The sequence below is a fragment of the Monodon monoceros genome, unplaced genomic scaffold, assembly GCF_005190385.1.
Source record: "Monodon monoceros isolate NGI ecotype Baffin Bay Population unplaced genomic scaffold, NGI_Narwhal_1 Super_Scaffold_7, whole genome shotgun sequence".
Classification (NCBI taxonomy): Eukaryota; Metazoa; Chordata; class Mammalia; order Artiodactyla; family Monodontidae; genus Monodon; species Monodon monoceros.
The window spans coordinates 92,340,428-92,359,062 of NW_021703784.1; the positions used below are offsets into that span (position 1 = coordinate 92,340,428).

Here is an 18,635-nt window from a genome sequence, read left to right on the forward strand (position 1 = left end):
TCACAAGCACCAGTGATTGAGCGCTCACTGCCTGCCAAGCCCAGAGTGGAGAGCTCTGCGGGCATTCGTGTTATTTAACCCTCACCAGGACCTGTGAGTGTGATGACCCCCTCAGGCTTGGTGGGGAGCGAGGGAGAGCCCTGTGCACTGCTAACTCTGGCAGGAGGCGTGGGGCAAAGCTGACCGGGCAGGGCACGGGGCCGGGGGTCTCCAAGTGGAGAGGACTCCGAGGAGATCAGGAAGGCTTTGGGGAGGGGGGTGGCCTTTAACCAAGGCCCCTGAAGAATGCGTAGGATTTCGAGAGCAGAAATGAGGAGAGGGTGTCTTGCTGGCCAAGGCATCAACAGAGGCAGAGGCCAGAGATGGGAAAGCGCAGGACAGGCAGTGGAGGATGGTGGCCAAGGGCATGCCCTGCCGTCAGCAAGACCCAAGTGTGAACCTGGGCTCCGCCACTTACCTGCTCTTTGACCTTCCGTGCATGACATCACCTCCCCCTCACCAGCCTCCCCCAGATGTTTAAAAAAATTGAGGTGACATTCACTTGACAGAAAATTAACCATTTCAAAGTAACAATTCAGTGGCATTCAACACAGACTGTTGTGCAACCATCACTTCTATCTAGTTCCAGAACCTTTTCTTCACCCCAAAAGGAAACCCTGCACACGTCAAGGCCCCTCCCCACGGCGCCTGACAACCACTAATTTGCTTTCTGTCTATATCAGTTTACCTATTCCAGACATTTTATATGATTAGAATTATACTCTATGTGGCCTTTTGTGCCTGGCTTCTTTCCCTTAGCATAATGTTTTGGAGGTTTATCCATATTGTTGCATGCATCAGTACTTCATTCCTTTTTCTGAGTGGATAGTATTTCGTTGAAAGTCTATATTACGTTCATCTGTGTACTCATGAAATATTGACGGATATTTGGGGTGTTTCCACCTTTTGGCCACGGTGAATAGTGCTGCTATGAGCAGTCAGATACAGGTGTCTGTTTAGACCTGGCTTCGGTTATTTGGGGCATAGACCCAGGAGTGGAATTTCTGGGTCATATGCTCTTTCTGTGTTGGACTTGTTGGGGAAGCATCACCTTTTTGAACCTCAGTTTCTACATCTGTAGAATGGGGATGATAATGATAGCTTTCTCATACAGGGTAGATGAGACAAGGTTTTTGAGAATTAAATGAAGTCCAACGCCCAAGGTAGCGAGGGCTCAAGGTACCTTGGGAGAGGCCCTGTTACAAAGGGCTGAAGGTTTTGGGCGGGAAGTATGAGGGGGCAGGGCTCGGCTCTGCCCCAAGCAGTGGGCTGTTGGAGGCCTTCTGCCTTTTACTCACCAAAGATGGGGCAGAGGGAGCAGATGGCTGGTGCTCTGGGAACCAGGCCCCCTTCCTGCCTTTGGATCCAGGGAGGCTAGCCTTCCCTGGCCCCACTGTGCCGCCCTCACCCAGGGGGCTGGCTGTCGGATTCACCCCTGGAGCGCGGGCCACTGCCTGCCCTTCCCCCTCCCCTCCTTCTTTCAGAGCCTGCCATGGAGCTGTTCAGGCTTGGCAAGCAGCAGGGGTTCAGAAACTAAATTAACAGGTAAAAATTCCCATTCTCTGCCTGTTACCCGCCTGGCTGAGCTGCATATCTGTGACGTAACAGGAACTGGGGGAGGGGGACCAGGGAGGAACCAGGTCCGGGAGAATCATTTAAGAGCGAGAGACCCCCGGGCCTGTGATGTGGAAGAATGGCACCAGGGAAGCAGTCTCTGGTGAGACTCCGCACTCCCTCTCCACTTTCAGAGTTGCCTCCCCCAGGCTGTGGGCCCTGAGTCACAGGGCCCAGGAGGTGGCAGAGGGAGACAGCGAGCTTTGCCCTGGGCATGACCCTAACCACGGGGCCTCCCTGCTCTCCATCTCTGCAGATGTATCCAGGTCCCCTTTGTTAGTGGGAGGCAGGCCCTGGGGCCCAGCAATCAGGCAGAACTAAGGTCTAACCCAAGTGCAGCCACATAGGAGTTGCAAGTGACCTTGGGCAAACTATAACCCCTCTGAGCCTCAGCTCCATCTATACAATTGGAGCTAACAAACCCTCTTGGCTGGGTTGTTGGTGGTATTCAGTGATATCAGGAGGGGAAGGGGGTTGCACAGCCTGTCATAAGATTGGGGGGGGCGGTCAGTGGTCATGGTTGAAGGGACCGTGTCATGGTCAGTCGGTGTCTCAGATTTGACTCCTGCTGGGCGTTGACTCTCGAGAAGGCAGGAACCGCGTCTGTCTCCTTTGTGTCCTAGGTCCGGCTCTCTGAAAGCAGAACCTGAGCGGGGATGGTTGTGCAAGTGAATTATTGAGGAAGGATTCTCGGGACCAGAGAAAGGAGCTGGATGAGGCAGAGGAATTGTGCAAGTGAATTATTGAGGAAGGATTCTCGGGACCAGAGAAAGGAGCTGGATGAGGCAGAGGAAGAAGCTAAGCAAGGACGGGGTTCAGGAGCACTCTAGCCTCAGCCGGATTCTGGCTCTGGAGAGTGAAAGACATTGCAGAGTTTGTGCCCAGCACCCTCTGTCGGGGGCTACGGGCTATGCCTGGGGGTGGGGCAGGGGTGTAGCGTCCCAGGCATCTCTGGGTGATGTGAATCCAAACAGCCAGGGCCAGCAATCCCCCCAGAGAAGGGGCAGGTGGAGACTTCTGCATCCAGCGCTGCTGTGGTCGAGGGAAGGGTGCGCCCTCCAGGCGCGGACGCACACCTCCTAATCCCTTACTTTGGAATTAGGAAGAAAACTCCTCCGGCTGTGGCACCTGACGGACTTAGGTGTGAAGCCCCTTTCTACCACTTACTAGAATCATCCACCTCCCTGGGTCTCCATTTAGAGACACCCCTCCCACATAGGATCCAGAGGAGGGCACATCAGATGCCATGGAGACAGCAGCTCCACCGGAGCCCCTGAGCACCTTTTGGGTGGGTGGAGTCAGGCTTTCTGCTCTCACCGTCCTCATGGAAACCATCCAAGGATGGGTCTCTCCTGCCTGGCCTGGCCTGGCCTGGCCTGGCCCGTGAGAGCTCCTTCCCTCCTACAGACGGGAGGTGGACTAGTGATCTCTAATAACCCCTGTCCCCAGGGCCAGGAATGAGAAACACAGCCGGATCCTTCAGCGGGGTCAGCCAAGGCCTGGGATTTCCCCAGAGGTGTTTGTCCCCAAACGGTTGATTTATTCTCATTGTTATTTAGCGAGTGATACATGGATACATTCCCCTTATTTAAAAAAAAGGACACATTTCAGGAAAGGTTAGAAGCCCTAATGCCAGGTACCTTTCCCCACGTCTCTGAGGAGTCGCCACGGTTTGTCCAGAAAACTGACGTTAAGTCCACAGCCATGTTTGCATGTGGCCGAGGTGTGGTCAGGAAAGCTCCCCTTCTTGCCGGGGCTGCCAGGGGTCTGGGAGGGACCCACAGAGCAGTGAGGGAGCTGCGGCTGGAGTTTCCCCCAGGTGTAGATGGAGCTGTAATTGTAATACTAATAAAAGCTTCCACTTACTGAGGCCTACTCCACCCAGACACCATGCTGGGCAATCTCCTTGTGTCTTCTTGTTTAACTTTATGAGTGAGAAGTGTCATGTCCCCGTTTTACAGGTGAGGAAACTGAGGCTTAGAGGGGTTCACATAAGGTGTCCAATAGCATAATGAATGGTGGGCCCAGCATTTGAATTCAGCCTCAGTCACCGATGAGGCTGCAGGAGCCCCTGATGCTTGTTTCCGTCGGTACCGGCCTGGCTTTCTCCCGGGTACAGGGCATGTCATCCCGGGGACTCAGGCCCTTCAGATTCTTCCTCACCTCACTTTTGCCCATCTGCAGGGACTTAGCCCCCTTCCTTTCACTTGAGCCTTGAAAATCATTGAATACCTTGCCTCATTTTGTAGAGGAGAAAGTAGAAGCCCAGAGAGGGCACATGACCTAAACGGGGCACACAGCAAAGCTGTCCCAGAGCTGTGACTCAGCATTCTTGATCTTTTGACCTTATTGCTTTAAGCCAACACCAGACTTTGCTGTGGGTGTGGGTGTGTGTGGGTGTGTGTGGGGTTGGGTGTGTGTGTGAAGAGCCACAATGTGTCGGGAAGGGGGCACAGGAGGCCCATGGGGAGAGGAAGGAAACATCTCTGCTCGGCCACTTTCATCATATACAGGTGAGCACGGGCCAGCAGAGCCCGGCTGGCTCTGAGTAAAAACGACTGCATCCTGGCTTTGTGCGCCCCTCTCTACATCTACCTGGAGAGTCACGCTTCCTGTTTGTCATCTGGGTTAGTACTGCATCCGCGGAGGTTGGTGGCCAGAGCACTTGCCCTGTGGCCTTGCCCTGTGGCTGAGCAGGGAGCCTTATGTAAATTCTTATTTCTCAGGCAAGAGAAATAGATCCAATGTCCCCTGGAAAAGTTTCCATCAGCCTCCTGGGAGGGGGCTTCTGAGCTCCAAAGACCAAGGCTTGAACTTCAGACGAAGAAGGAAAACCCTGGACCTGAAGTGGCCCCCATCAGCCCCTCCATGAATTTCCTTTGACTCCCCACTAGCCCAAGCTCCGTCTCAGCACCCGTGACCCACCTCTCCTCTCCCGTTTCACGCCTCCGCCAGAGCACAGCCTGCTTGCTCTTCCCTCCACCTGTCGTGCAAGTTGAGGCCCTTGAGCCACTGCCTTGGCCGTGCCCTCTGCTTGGAAAGCCTTTCCTCCCCTTTGCCTTCTCCTTGGACTTGAGTCTGCTCATCTAGGAGCTCTCCCGTATCTTCAGCAGTGCTGCCGTCCATTCATCTAGTGTCCAGTGGTCGGCAAGTTGAGGCTTTGGGGGTACAGCAGTGAGTGGTTTAGAACATTCCCCAGCCTCTGCCCGCTTCCAGCTACTTGTGAACAGCACCTTCCACTTGACCTCACTGCAAAGACAGGGAGTCCCTCCACCCTCCCGCGGTGCCTAACACAGAGATTTATACAGTAGGCACTCAATGAGTGTTTGCTGAATGAATAAACGAATGACAAAAGTCACTTTCCTACCTTCCATTTTAATGTTCTGCAGGACCTTCTCCACCCGTTGGTCTAGTACTACATGCCATGTTCTGCTTCAGGCATTGAGTTTCTATGTTCCCAGGGTTTATTAATTCTTATTATTAATAATAAAAGAGCTAACTTTGGTCTGGCTCTTCCTGTGTGCCAGATGCTGATCAAAGTGTGCGTTACCTCCTCACGAGAACGCTATCGTTAGGAGCTATGATTAGCCCCTTTTTACAACTAAGAACCAACGCTCAGAGAAGTTCAGGAATTTTCCCAAAGTCACACAGCTAGTCAGAGGTGAGAGGATTCTATCGCCAGCGGTCTGACTCCAGAGCCCAATGTTTTACATTTATCAAGTAAATGAATGACTCATACTACTTGATATTTTTGTAACTGAAGGAGTTAAGTCACACAAGTAGCTACATAGGCCCTACTTGTACAAACGAAAGTGTGCACACCATGTACACATGCACACACAAGCACCCTCCCCCTTGGCTCTCTCCGTGTGCCATCTGTGCTGGAGTTTGTCACCGTGTCCCTTACACTCATCTCTCGAGCAGACCACACACTGGCCCCTGCATCTGAGGGTCCTTATATAGTCTCTTTGCTCAGCTGGACCTGTGGTTTCTGGGCCCTAAAAGATGGATTGTTCTTAAATGCAGCTGGTTTGGGAAAGATTTTTGTCGGGGGGAGAGGGGAGGGAAAAAGTGGAGGGGAAATGAACAGTGAGGGATAAACCCCAACTTCCGGGATAAACCTCGAGGCCAGGTTCATAAAAGGCACTGGGACATCCCAGCTTGGTGGGTGTGGATGCTTCTCAAATCTAGCAAGACATTCATTCATTCCTTCATTCATCATCAAAAGCTTAGGGCTCATGAACTTAAGAAATGAAGGTGGAATTTGGGGCATTAGTGATCTTCCAGTGGAGGCAGGTGGACCTTGCTTCATAGGCAATGGTGAGCTACAGAAGGCTGTTGAGCGGGAGAGTGGCATAGTCCAAGCTCTGCTCCGTGAGGATCTGTCTCTCCACCCAGTGGAGGATGGAACGGGGTGTGGGGAGCATCAGGGAGATTGTGTGGAGGCTAATGGCTGCGGGCCAGGTGAGAGAGGACGAAGGCTTCCTGGATTAGGGAAGTGGAGCCCATGGAGGTGGCAGGTAGAGGGGAGGGGGCAATGTAAGGAGGTGTTTCCAGGTAGATGGGACCGAGCTCTCTATCTGAGGGGTAGAGAGTGGAATCCAAAAACCTGACCATTTGGGAGACTCTGTGATTAGGAGGATTCCTGGAGGGGCCATTTCTGGGTAAATAATGACAGTGATAGTTATAATAGGTATTACTGGAGTCTGACTATGTGCCAGGTACTGGCTAAGTGTTTTACACATTCTGTCATATTAAATACTCACAAGAAACCCCTGAGGTAATTACTGTTCTCGTCTCCATCTTGCACCTGGGGAAACTGAGGCACAGTTAACTTGACAGAGATGACACAGCCAGGAACTGGTAGAGCTGGGATTCAACTCCAGGCAGCTGCCTGCAGACCGTCCCCAGGTAACCCCTGCCTGCCGCTGCCTCTCCATCCGCAGGCCAGTAGGAGGCCGGCTTCATTTCTGGAAAGGGCATGCATTTCCAAGCTGGAGAGCTGAGAGGAGAGGACTGGGGGCGATTTAGAGTCACATGAAAAGCGGTGAGAGGGCAGAAGTGGCACCTCGGGGAGGAGGCCGGCAGCCCGCCTGGGCTCCCCGTTCTGTGTGGTGGGGACATCAGCCCAGAAGACTAATGAGAGGACAGGGGAGGGAGAAAAGGAAGAAAAGGAAAGAAGAAAAATTGCTGCCCAGTATACCCGTCCTTTGGCAAGGCCGGGTAATTAGCCAGCCCTCGGCGCTAGAATGTTTCTTTAGGTGTAATTGCAGGGTAGTTGTGTGGCGTGGGTTGTGCATTAATCGTGTTGATTAATAACACTCAGGTAGGGGTTAAACACCTGCTTCACAACGGAGTGTAGCCCGAAGCTTAACATGCACGCGTGCGTGCCTGCGCCATGCGCAAAGCGCCTTCGTCCATGTGTGTGTGAGAGAGAGGGAGAGGGCACGAGCCTGGCTGAGCTGAGACCCCCTCCCTTCCCCACTGTACAATGAGGCCTTTGCGCCTCCGGCCCCACCCAGAACACAGGGAGGAGCTGACATGGGCCTGGGCTGTGCCAGCCCGCAGCCCCTCTTAGAACAGAACCCAACGCTCGCAGTGTGTCTCTCTCCTGGCTGAGCTGCCTGGCAAGCAGGTTGCGAACAGGGGCTCAAGGGTTCCATACGCAGCAATGTGCTAGAGTGTCTTAGAACTTTGCTATCAGTATTAGACTGCTGGGCTTTGAGGGTCCTTTCTTGGGCAGATTACTTTTCCCCAGAGCGGGGAGAAAGTTCTTATTATAGGAATCACCCGGGCTAAGGCCCGGGGAACATCCCTGCACATCCCTTAGGGCTGGATTTATTGATCTGATCACAGATGCTGCAGGGACCAGAGCAGGATGCCAACCTGGGTGCCTGGAGCTCAGGTTCTAGCTTGGATCCTACCCTTACTTGCTGTGTGATCTTGGGCAAGTAGCTCTCCTTCTCTGTCCCTTGGGTTCCAGGTCCATAAAACAAAGAAAACTGAGCTTAAGGCCTCAGTCTCCAAGGGCTCTTTCCAGATCTGCTGTACTCAGATTCTAATTTGGTTTGTACTAATTAGGAATCAGAGACAATTTAAATTCAATACATATGATCCTTAGTGAGTAAACAATTGGAAATAATTCCTTTCTTTATGACTTCTCAAAGGCTCATTCATGAGCAATGAGAACCCAAGCTAAAATCAGTAGCTTTTATTTGCAGACAGAGAAATTGCAGATTCTTGGGGCTGCTGGCCATTGCAATTCATTCTTGTATTTTAAAATTTTACGTTTATATTTATGGACTGCCATTAGGTAATACGGATCCGTCCTGAAGGTTGATTTTTTTAATTAACTCATTTTACTTTTTAGTTCACACTTATAGCTTGGGTTTAATAAGCATACGGCACAAAAGTCATAAAACAGCCCTTCTCTTTAGCAATATTTTAAAATCAAGACTCTTTTCTGAGTCATCCCACGTTTATTTGCTCATAATTTGCTTCTCTTATGATTTGAGGCCCAGTGACTGCCAATTCCAGCCACTTGTTTGACTTTGAACTTCAGCGTCCTCACTTGTAGTAGGGGGAGGTCACCACTAATTAATAAAAGCAACAAATGCTTACATTGTAGGAAGCAAGCATCCAACAATCACTTACTATGTTGAGTGCGTCTCATATATTGTCTGGTTGAATCTCACATCTCTTTGAAGCGGTTTTATTTTTTTTCACTTTATAGGGGAGGAAACTGAGGCCCAGAGAGGTAAACTGGCATGCCTGAGAGCACACGGTGACAGTGGCAGAGCCAGGATGCAAATCCACCATGTCTAAATCCAGTCATCATCCCACATCTGCGTCCCCTGCCCACAACCTGCCGGTTTCAGTATCCCCCCTACCTTCCCCACCCCTCCAGCATCCCTTTATCCAGCGCCAGCATCAGGCCCTGCCCATCCTCCTTCCCTCCTCTCATCTGTTTCCACTTGCCTGGGCTCCTTGCTGCTTTTCAGCCACCTGAAGCACACCTCTGCTCTATGACCTTCAGTGGCTCCCCTTTTTCTATGGATAGAGTTCATTATCCTCGGCCCAGGATTCAAGGACCTTAATCATACAGCCCCTTCCGATTTCATTTCCCATTCCATCCCTACAGGCAGCCTTGCCTCCTGGTCCTGAATACTCACCTCACACTTGGACACCTCTGTGCCTTTGCTCACCCTGGTCCCTTTGTTCACAGTGCCCTCCTCTCATCCCCATACATTCAAATCTGCCTCCTCCTCCAGGAAGCCTTCCCTGGGGCCCAAGCAGGAAGGGGTCCTTCCCTCCTCTGAACTGAAAGCAATGGGATGAGTCCTCCTAAGCCACCTTGAACTATGGAGACAAGGGCATTGTCACTCTTCCCCATAACAGGACCTCCTTTGAAGGCAGAGTTGGTGTCTCTCTCATCCCTGGCACCCCCGGAGGCCCCAGTACACAGCAGGTATTCAGTTAATGCTCACCAAATGTGTGAATGCTCCCATTCCTTGAGGTCTCCAGGAAACAGAACTCCTTTTGTCTTCTCTGTGGCATTCGGGGCCAGCCCAATGCAAACCTGGGGAGAGAGTTTGTCCAAGTTCTGTCGACTTCCAACAGCTCTGCCCCGCTCTGTTCCTGCATGTTTTCTTCTGTCTTCCTAGAATGATCACATTCCTTCTTAGTCAGCGACTCGAACGTGAAACCATGAAACCTCTCTCCTCCCATCACAACTTACCTGTCTTGGGCCCTATTTACTCAGCTTACTGCTACATGAATGGCCTTCTGGTTTCTGGTAAATGAAATCCAGCTGTGATGTTAATAGCGAATTATGGTGAAGAAAAGTAGACACGCAGGGGCCGAGCACACTCCGTATCTGAGCCTGAGGACCCTTTGCTTTATAGATGGGAGACTGAGGCCCAGGGGAGGGGCGAGGGGGACTTACGTAAAGGCGTTGGCTGGATTCCCAGTCATGGCTCTCTAGGGAGCTCTACTAATTCCTGGGTTATCTTGGCCACTGGGATTCGAACTACAGCCCTGTCTGTGGGCACGGCACTTTATAGAATGCATGCCTTTTCCCTTAGGTAGTCATCTTAGCAGCTCTGTGAGGGTTCACTGCGGCTCAGAGAGGCCGGTCGCATGCCCTGATCACACAGCCAGTGGGTAGTGGCTGGAGTACAGGTCTGGCTGGTCCCCAGCGGGTGCAAGGTGCACTCACTTGCTGGCTTCCCTGCCCGCTGACAGCAGCCCTGGGTGTATACCAGGCTCTGTCTACAGGATCTGTTCCCGGCTGGGACAGGCATCCCAAGGGACCACGCAGGAGACTAAGCCAAGGAAGAAGCCGAGGGCAGGATGTGCTGCTCTCCTGGGCAGCAGTCAGGGGAGTATGGGATCCGCAGAAAAGTGATGCAGGCCAGGCCCACACAGCAGGACCATGAGCACAGGCCCAGCTCACAGCCCACAGAGCAGGGCTGCCTGGGCCACCATGGGATGGCCAGGGCCTTCTGCCTGCCCCCTCCCCTGCCCCACTGGCCACTCGGCCACATCCTCCCCATTCGGCATTTCTGGGCCCAGACTCAGGGCAGCAGCATCATTCAGCAGTGAGCCACCCACATTTACAATGTACCCACGTTCACACGCTAAACTCTCCCACCCCTCCCCCTCAGATGTGGGCGTTGCCCACCCTTGCATATCATGTGAGCTCGTTTGCATGCCTTTATGACACAAACGCTCCTGAATTTCTCTCATGCTCCTTCTATCTTAAACAGTCTAGACAGTGGCACCCCACAGCATCAAGAACTTCTGCTCTTAAGTCAACTACGGAGTTCAAATCCAATCGGTGCTGTTTAACAACGATGTGTCTGCTCAATACTTAACCTTTCTGAGCCTCAGTTTCTCATCAATAAAATGGGAATGCTAGCAGTGTTAGGATTAAATGGGAAAATGCATGGAAAGCACTGACCACAGGACTCTTCCATCTCATTTCCCAGCTGCCTGTCGGGCAACCTTGGCTCCAGGTGCCACCCCCCACAACTGGGTATCTCCATGCCTTTGCTCACCCGGGCCCCCTGCCCACAGCGCCCAGCTCTTGTCTCCACACACACACATCTGCCCCCTCCTCCAGGAAGCCTTAACGTGCCTGCGGGTGTCATCAGTGCTGGTGGCATAAGGACATTGGAAGAGAAGGAGCTTTACATTGGCATCTCTGCCTGTGAGTTGGGGGATTCAGAGCTGACTCAGAGACGTTGTCGGGACTGATGCTGTATCCGGCGCCCCCTTTCACAGAGGGAGAAACTAAGGCCCCACGAAGGGGAGGTTGTGCCTGAGTGCTCACAGCGAGTTAGTGCCGTGTTGGGGCTGGAACCCAGAATGCCTGCCTGCGGATCTGTGGGGTTCAATGCTGCCACCTCCTCCTAGGAGACGAACCACCCCCCCACTGCCATGTTAATTGAGGGGGTGGTCTGCTTCTCTCAGCAGGTTTGAGGGAGCGTGGGCTGGGGTAGAAATGAAAGGTGGAAGCTGGGCGTCCCCCTGGTGAGCTTCTTCATCATCTGTATGTGTGAAGAGGAGGCCCAGAGAGGCTGAGACACATCTATCATCCGGACAGGGGCCGAAGCAGGGAGCACAGGCAGCCATGGCGAGCCCAGGAGAAAGGCACAGCTCCATAGCATGCTGCTAGAAGGACGGTCTCCATTGTCACCTCTTTCCTGCAGCCATTTATTTATTTCTTCATCATACCCTTATTGGGAAAAGCTGAGAACGCCACGCCTCCCGGGGAACTCGCCCCCCACCTTCCACCCCTCCCCAGTTCTCATGCACTGGCTGCCATCTGGTGACATTAGCTCACCAGCTTGCAGAGTGCTAATGACATTTCCATTTTGCTGGCTGGTGAAATGTGGGCTGGGGTGTGGGGAGCCCGTGGGCAGGTGGGGAGTTGCAGCTGCGGGGAGAGGTAGGTATGCTGGGTTGGGGACCCACCCTGGCCCATGAAGGCAGAGACAGGGATGGACAGTGGGAGCAGCGGGCACGAGTCACTGGTGGCCTTGAGAGAGTTTTGTCTAAAGACTTGCCGAGGGCACAAAGCGGCTCCCCCTGCAGCGCTCACAATACCCTCCCTTGTGTCGCCTCGCTAACGTTTATTGAGTGATTGCTGTGAGCCAAATGCTCTGCTGGGGCTTCACAGACTTAGGAGTGTCATTTTCACTCCCTGCAATCCTAAACGAGAGATGCTATTACTATCCCTGTTTTACAGAGGAGGAGACTGATGCTCTGAGAGGACACCTGACTTCCCTAGGGTCTCTCTCTCCTGGAAAGAGTTTGCCCCAACAAGTGACCGAGGCCCACCTGCCTCCAAGCCCAGGCTCCCGGCCACCGCGGGCACCACCTCCCATACCTTGTCTGGGCTTGGACGAAGTCAGGAAAAAATTCTCCATTCTGGCCTGTGACCAGCATTCACCTGTCAGGCAGGCAGTAGACCCTGTGCCCAGGCTGCTCCAGGGGTGCAAGCCTGTCAACAGCAAAGGAGGGTGTGGCCCGGGAGAGAGCACCTGGCCATGATGAGTCAGGAGGGACCTGGGGTTTAGGCCTCACTCTGACACCAACTTGCTCTGTGACTTGGAGCGAGTCACTGCCCCTCTCTGGGTGTCGGTCTCCTCACTGATAAAATGAGGCCATTAGTCTGGCTGGCTGGAGCATCTCAGGAATGCATTTTCACACGAGGAAGAATCTCTCCACCAATGCGCGTGAACTCTCAGAGTTTCCTCCCACTCAGACATATAAAATTTTGTTTCACATCAAAGCAAATCGGGAAACATTTGTCAAGCCTCCCGCTCTCAAAGGGCACCATGCTAGACACAGTGGGTGTGACACTTGCGTATTTTTATTCAGGACATACACACACAGGCACATACGTATCTTTGTGTCTTGGAATTTTTTGCAGGCAAGTTCAGCTGGGACCTAGACGATGGCTCCCCAGTCCTGATGCCCAAGCCCTGGCTCCTTCCGGCTGCCCCTTCACACCCTCTCCTCAGGGCCCGGAGCACATTTCAAAAAAAAAGATGAGACCTCGGGCAGTGTGAGCGAGGCATCCCCGTCACGAGGCAGTCACAGCTGATTCTGCTTGTCTTGACAGGTGGGCATCTCCTGGACAGCCCCGAGCTTGCAGGGACCAGACCTTCCGACCCCATCATCCAAGCTACGTGAACCCTTTGAATTTGAACTTCCAAAAACGTGGGCACAACCTTTTTCCAGACTTCTCGACGCAGGCTACCCAGGTAAGGGAGCTCAGGTGTTCAGCACGGGGTTTTATGCTGCTTTTGCTGTTGCTAATAGCAGCCATCAGAGGACACCCTATCATTCTTTATCACCCTGTCCTGTTTTATTTCCTTCATTAGCAGGAGAACCCAGTGGTTAAGGCTTTCAAGTCCAACAGACCTGGGTTCAAATCCTGAACCTCCAGTTACTAGCTGTGTGACCTTGGGCAGGTTTCTCAACCTTTCAGTGACTCTGCTTCCTCCCCGGTCAAATAAGGAAGCAACAGCACCCACCTCTTGGGTTTGTGGTGAAGATAAAATGAGATAATATATGATAAGCGTTTAGAACAGGACACGTAGTAAGCTCAGGGTGCAGTCAGCATTAGCTGTTACTAATAGTATTCCTGTGCTCATGACAATCCGTAGTTAATTCATCCTCACGTTGATAGGCTGCCTCCTGCACCAGAATGTGGACTCCAGAGGACAGGAGTTTGTCTGTTTTTATTTGCTGAATGAATGAATGAGTGAGTGAAGCTGTTTTACCTACATTATACAGAATCCTCAGGACAATCCTTGAAAGGCCTTGCATTTGTTAGGATAATCATTTGTTTGCATGTGAACAAAAATGCAAAATAAAAAAGAGACAGGTTGATTTTTCTCCAAGGAAAATTCTGAGCTAAGGGGATTCTTTGATACAAAAACATTAGGGGACTAAGTTCCTTTTGTCCGGAGGCTCTAACCATCGCTTGTGTACATGATCCATGATGGCCCATGCCAGTCTCTCCATTCTGGTCAGCAAGAAGGGGGAAATCAGAAAAGGAGAGGGTGCTCCTTCCTTTAAGAGGGTGCATACATCACTTCCTGTCAGGTCCCATTGGCCAGAATGTAGTCATGTGACATGCCTAGCTGCAAGGGAGGCTGGGAGATAGAGTCTTTATTCTGGGGGACCATCTGCCCAATTATAATTCTCTTACGAAGAAAGGAGGGGCAATGGATACTGGGCCACCCTCTGCCTTGTCAGATAAGATGATACCGCCACACGTTTTTCATCCTCCCTCCCTTCTTCCTCACCCCCAGTCACCAGTGATCTTTTTACTGCCTCCTTTTTTTTTTGCCTTTTCCAGAATGTCATATAATTGGAATCATTCAGTAGGTAGCCTTTTCAGACTGGCTTCTTTCACTTAGTAATATGCATTTAAAGTTCCTCCAGGTCTTTTCATGGCTTGAAAGCTCATTCCTTTTTATTGCTAAATAATGTCCCATTGGATGTATCACAGTTTTTTTGTCCATTCATCTATTGAAAGAAATCTTGGTTATTTCCAGTTTTGGGTGATTATGAATAAAACTGCTATAAACATTTATGTGCAGGCTTTGTGTGGACATAAGTTTTCAATCAGTTGGGTAAATGATTGCTGAATTGTATGGTAAGGGTATATTTAGCTGTTCAAGGAACTGCCAAGCTGGCTTCCAAAGTGGCTGTACCATTTTGCATCTGCACCAGCAACAAGTGAGAGTTCCTTTTGTGCCATCTCCTCACCACCAGCTGGTGCTGTAAGTTTTGTAGATTTTTGTCCTTCTGTCAGGTATGTAGTGATATGATCCCCACTTTAAAGTTGAGGATCCTGGGCTTCCCTGGTGGTGCAGTGGTTGAGAGTCCGCCTGCCGATGCAAGGGACACGGGTTCGTGCCCCGGTCCGGGAAGATCCCACATGCCGCGGAGCGGCTGGGCCCGTGAGCCATGGCCGCTGAGCCTGTGCGTCTGGAGCCTGTGCTCCGCAAAGGGAGAGGTCACAACAGTGAGAGGCCCGCGTACCGCAAAAAAAAAAAAAAAAGTTGAGGATCCTGAGACTTAGAAAGAGCAGCTTGCCCCAGGTGATACAGCAGGTAAGAGATCCAGGAACTTTCCCCACCTGCTTGACAACTGAGCCCAGTCACACCCCACAGCCTCTGCCCATAGCAGGTCTCCCTGAGGCCGTGGACCAAAGCCATGGGGTAACTCTTCCCACTGCAAGCTCAGGAGTGACTGGATTGCAGGCCCCTGTTCACTATGTAGTGTCTGTTTCTCCCAGCAGAACTGAAGTCCAGTGAGCAGGACAAGGAGGGGTGGGGGCAGAGTGAGTGAATTTGAGCCCAGATTGGAGGGGTCTCACTAGATCAGCCAAAACAGAGCCCTAGGCGGGGCCAGACGGCTGGGAAGGCTAGGGTATAGGTGAGCCCAGCAGGCTGCTGGCCTGTGCCCAGTCCTTGGGTCTGAGGGAAAGGCTAGAGCTGCTGCTCAGGTCAGAGGAACCAATGACGGGCCAGATGTGAAGGTTGGCTGCAGGGGGAGACAGGGTGAGGGTGGTGGGGTGCGATGGGGTGATGAGAGGCCAGGCAAAGGCTGAACTGAGGTCAGATGCTGCATTGTTTGGAAGCCAGCACTCAACTCAAACCTGATTAAGCAAGAAGACAGGCAATTTATTCGTTTTTTATTGGTTTCCAATACAGTGGCAACTGGGGGCCTGTTTACTGGTGTCCAAGGTTCAGATAATGCCCAGGTCTGTGCCCTCTGCTTCTCTCCTTGTGGGTTTCAGTCCCCAGTAAGCACTCTCCACGTGGCAGTGGGGCAGTGGCCAGCAGCTCCAGACTGACATCCTGCTCATTGCAAATCCAGTGAAAGGAGAGCTGCTTTTTCCCAGGAGTTCCTACAAAAGTCCCAAAGTTGAAGCTTATTTGCTGGCCTTGGGTCACATGACCATCTCTGACCAATCATTGAAACCAGAAGGAGAGACTATGCTGATTGACCAGACTTGGTCAGTGTTGAGGGGTCTGTGTTTGGGGCTGTGTGTATGGGTGGGAGGATTCAGCCTGAAAGTGTGAGAGGGCTGGTACCCCAGAGGGAAAACCAGGTGCTATTTTCAGAAGAAGGAGGAAGGAATGTTGAGCAGACAAAACAACAGCTGCTCCATATCGGAGCCATGGCAGGGGGTAAGGGGGCTGATTTGTCCTGAATGGGTCCTTCCTGTGGCTTACAGCACAGGGATAGCCTCTCTCTGACAGGTGCACCTCGGTTTCAGTGGATCTGGTATCTGAAAGCCTGATTTACACAAACACACACACACACACACACACACACACACACACACACGATGTATCTGCAGGCGATGCTCCACTTTCCAAAAGCATTGCCCCAGGAAGTCCTTCCAGTAGTGAGTCCTCGTGTTCCCTAGTGGCCACACCACTATTTCAGTCACTGCTTATCTGGCCGCTTTGGGTTGTCCTTCACTTGCTGGGAGGGCCTTTTGCTTTCTTTACACCCCACCCTCACCCCCACTCCCTCATCGCTGGGGAAAGTTCCTTGAGCCACTTTAGCACTTATTTGCCCTAAATGGCCTCCCTGAAGACCAAGCCTCCCCTCAGCCACCACCTTCCTGGGGCCTCTCCGAGGGAAGGGGAAGGAGAGGAGGCCATCACTGGTCAAGCAGGAGCGGCCCCAAGAGTCCGCTGGTTTGCAGGCCAGCCTCACAGCCCCAGCTGACATCCACCGGGAAAGCTCTGTTATGCATTTAGGGTACGGTGTATGATTTCATTTGAAAAAAGATTTTGCTTTGCAGGAAAAAAATGGAAAACCACAGTGTGTGATGCTGCCTCCCAGGCGACTGTGGCCAAGTGCTTTCGAAGATCTGTCCTTTGTTGATTTCAGTCAACCACAAACCTCCTGGCCCTGCACCCATGTCTCTCTCTCTCTCTCTCCCCGTCTCTCTAGCCTGCGAATTCTGCAGCTCTGACTCAGCATGTAGACCAATTCAGCGTTCAGCACCACCCTGCCTTATATGGGATGCTCACTGCTCTTGGGTCAATACGTATTAATTTATTTCTTCAGCCGTTGGCTATTGAGCTTGTACTGTGTGCCAGGCACTGTTTATTTGCTGGGGATTGGGAGTGGGCAAAGCCGAATGGTCGCTGCCCTCTGGGATCCCTGCTGAAGGCAGGACCCTTCCTCTGGGTGTCTTGCCCCCCACCCCTCATCCAATGCCAAACCATAGCTGGACTTGCTGTATGTTCACCACTTAATTATTTTCCACACTATTTTTTAAAGCCCCCCACTTATGACTGATGCTACAGAGATACTAGAATGATTTGGTCCTCACCCTCTAGGACTTAAGAGTTTAAGACGCAGCTGGTGATGGGTCCTGGAGAGGGAGGGAAGGCCACAGTTTGAGATCTGTATGCAAACCCAGTCAGGGGTGTGCACGAGTCAACAAAAAGAATAGGCCAACCTCTTCACTCCCAGCCCCTCTCTGTTCATTCAGCAGCTCCTCCGAGACCACCGCTGAGAGCCCCTCAAGGAGCCAGCCTGTTATAAGGGAGACAGACATGAGAGTAAATCCTGTCATTCAAGGTAGAGAATGGGAGGGTTCAGAGCAGAAATATAAAGGAAGGCTTGGAGGTTCCAAGACCAGATCAAGAGGTCACTTTGGGGTGGTGACAGTGGTGGGAAATCAGGGAAAGCGGTGCATTTGAGCTGGGCTTTAAAAGTGAGTAGGACATGGGACAGTAGGATGCTGGGGGAGGGCATCCCAGGAGGAAGAAACAGTGAGAGCAAAGGCCTGGAGATGGGAGCCCTGGAGCTTGGAAGACTGTGCCAGGCAGGAAGTGAGATGAAGGCAGTCAGCTTCTTCCATGCAGTCCTCCAGGCTTGGCCACACAGGCCTGTGGCCATCTTCAAGGCTGCCTTAAATCACAGGCTAGGTTTGGAGCTGAGTGGCTCTTCTGTTTTCCCTTTAAGCCCAGGAGAGGGAGTTTTGGAGGGGCCCTTTAGAAAAGACGGTGCTGCACAGGGACCAAGAATAATCAATCCTCCCATCTCGAGGTTCTTTACAGAACTTAGAAATTGTTTTCATTTACAGTGTTGTAAGCAGGGGGCCTAGTGGCAGACCCTGGGCTGGAAGTAGGGGCACTTGAATTCTTGTCCCAGCTGTGTTACTGGTGACCTCAGCCTCCCTGAGCTGTATTTTTTCCTTTGTAAAGTGAGGGGTGAGGCCCCTTCCAGCTTTAAGCTTTTATTCCAAGTTAGACCTGGGTGCCGATCCCAACTCTGCTAGTACTACAGCCTTGGCCCTCTGAGTCTCAGTTTTCTCATCTGTAAGTTGGGGGTAATAGTACTCTGTGTCTCACAGGACTTACGTGAAGATTAAATGAAATAACTAAGTGAGATAATGCGCTTGACAGCACACCTGCCCAGAGGGTCAGTACTTTGTGATAGCACTGATGCTATTGGTGTTATTATTATTTATATTTTCATTTTCATAACTCTGTGGGAGGAGTCCTCAACAGAGTCTTTGTATAGGTGCCTGCAAGGCAGCCTAAGTCCATGTCCCCCAAAATTTGGTGGTGGGGCAGAGAGTCACACCCCTCCCATCTCCAAATGGGGGCAGAGCTGCCTTCCTCAAAACCACATTTCTTCATTCATTCATCAAACGTTTATTGAGCACTTGCCACGTGCCGGGACCTCTGAAATGCACGTGGGATCCTATTGAATGGGGCACCCAAGCTGCCTGCTCTCGGCAGCTCAGGCTGCGCTCGGAGCAGCCTCCGCCTTCTGGCTGGCGCCATGGACACCGTTGGCCAAAGGAGCTCAGGGCCAGCAGGAGTGCCCTGAAATCCGCAGACTGGAGCCCTGGGGAGAAGTCCCACGCTGCCTCCCATCGCTCCTGGGCCTTTGTATAACCCCTTCCTTTCCGTCTTGGG

The 18,635-nt window shown here is 52.0% G+C and overlaps 1 protein-coding gene across 2 annotated transcripts in view; it reads left to right on the top strand.

The window, feature by feature from the left end:
• Positions 1-18,635, top strand: part of TSPAN18 (tetraspanin 18) — a 182,473-nt gene that overhangs the window by 105,487 nt on the left and 58,351 nt on the right. For both annotated transcript variants that reach the window (XM_029207434.1, XM_029207431.1), the window contains exon 3: positions 12,785-12,926. The gene's annotated coding sequence lies outside the window, so the exon portion shown is untranslated. The remainder of the gene's footprint in view (positions 1-12,784; positions 12,927-18,635) is intronic.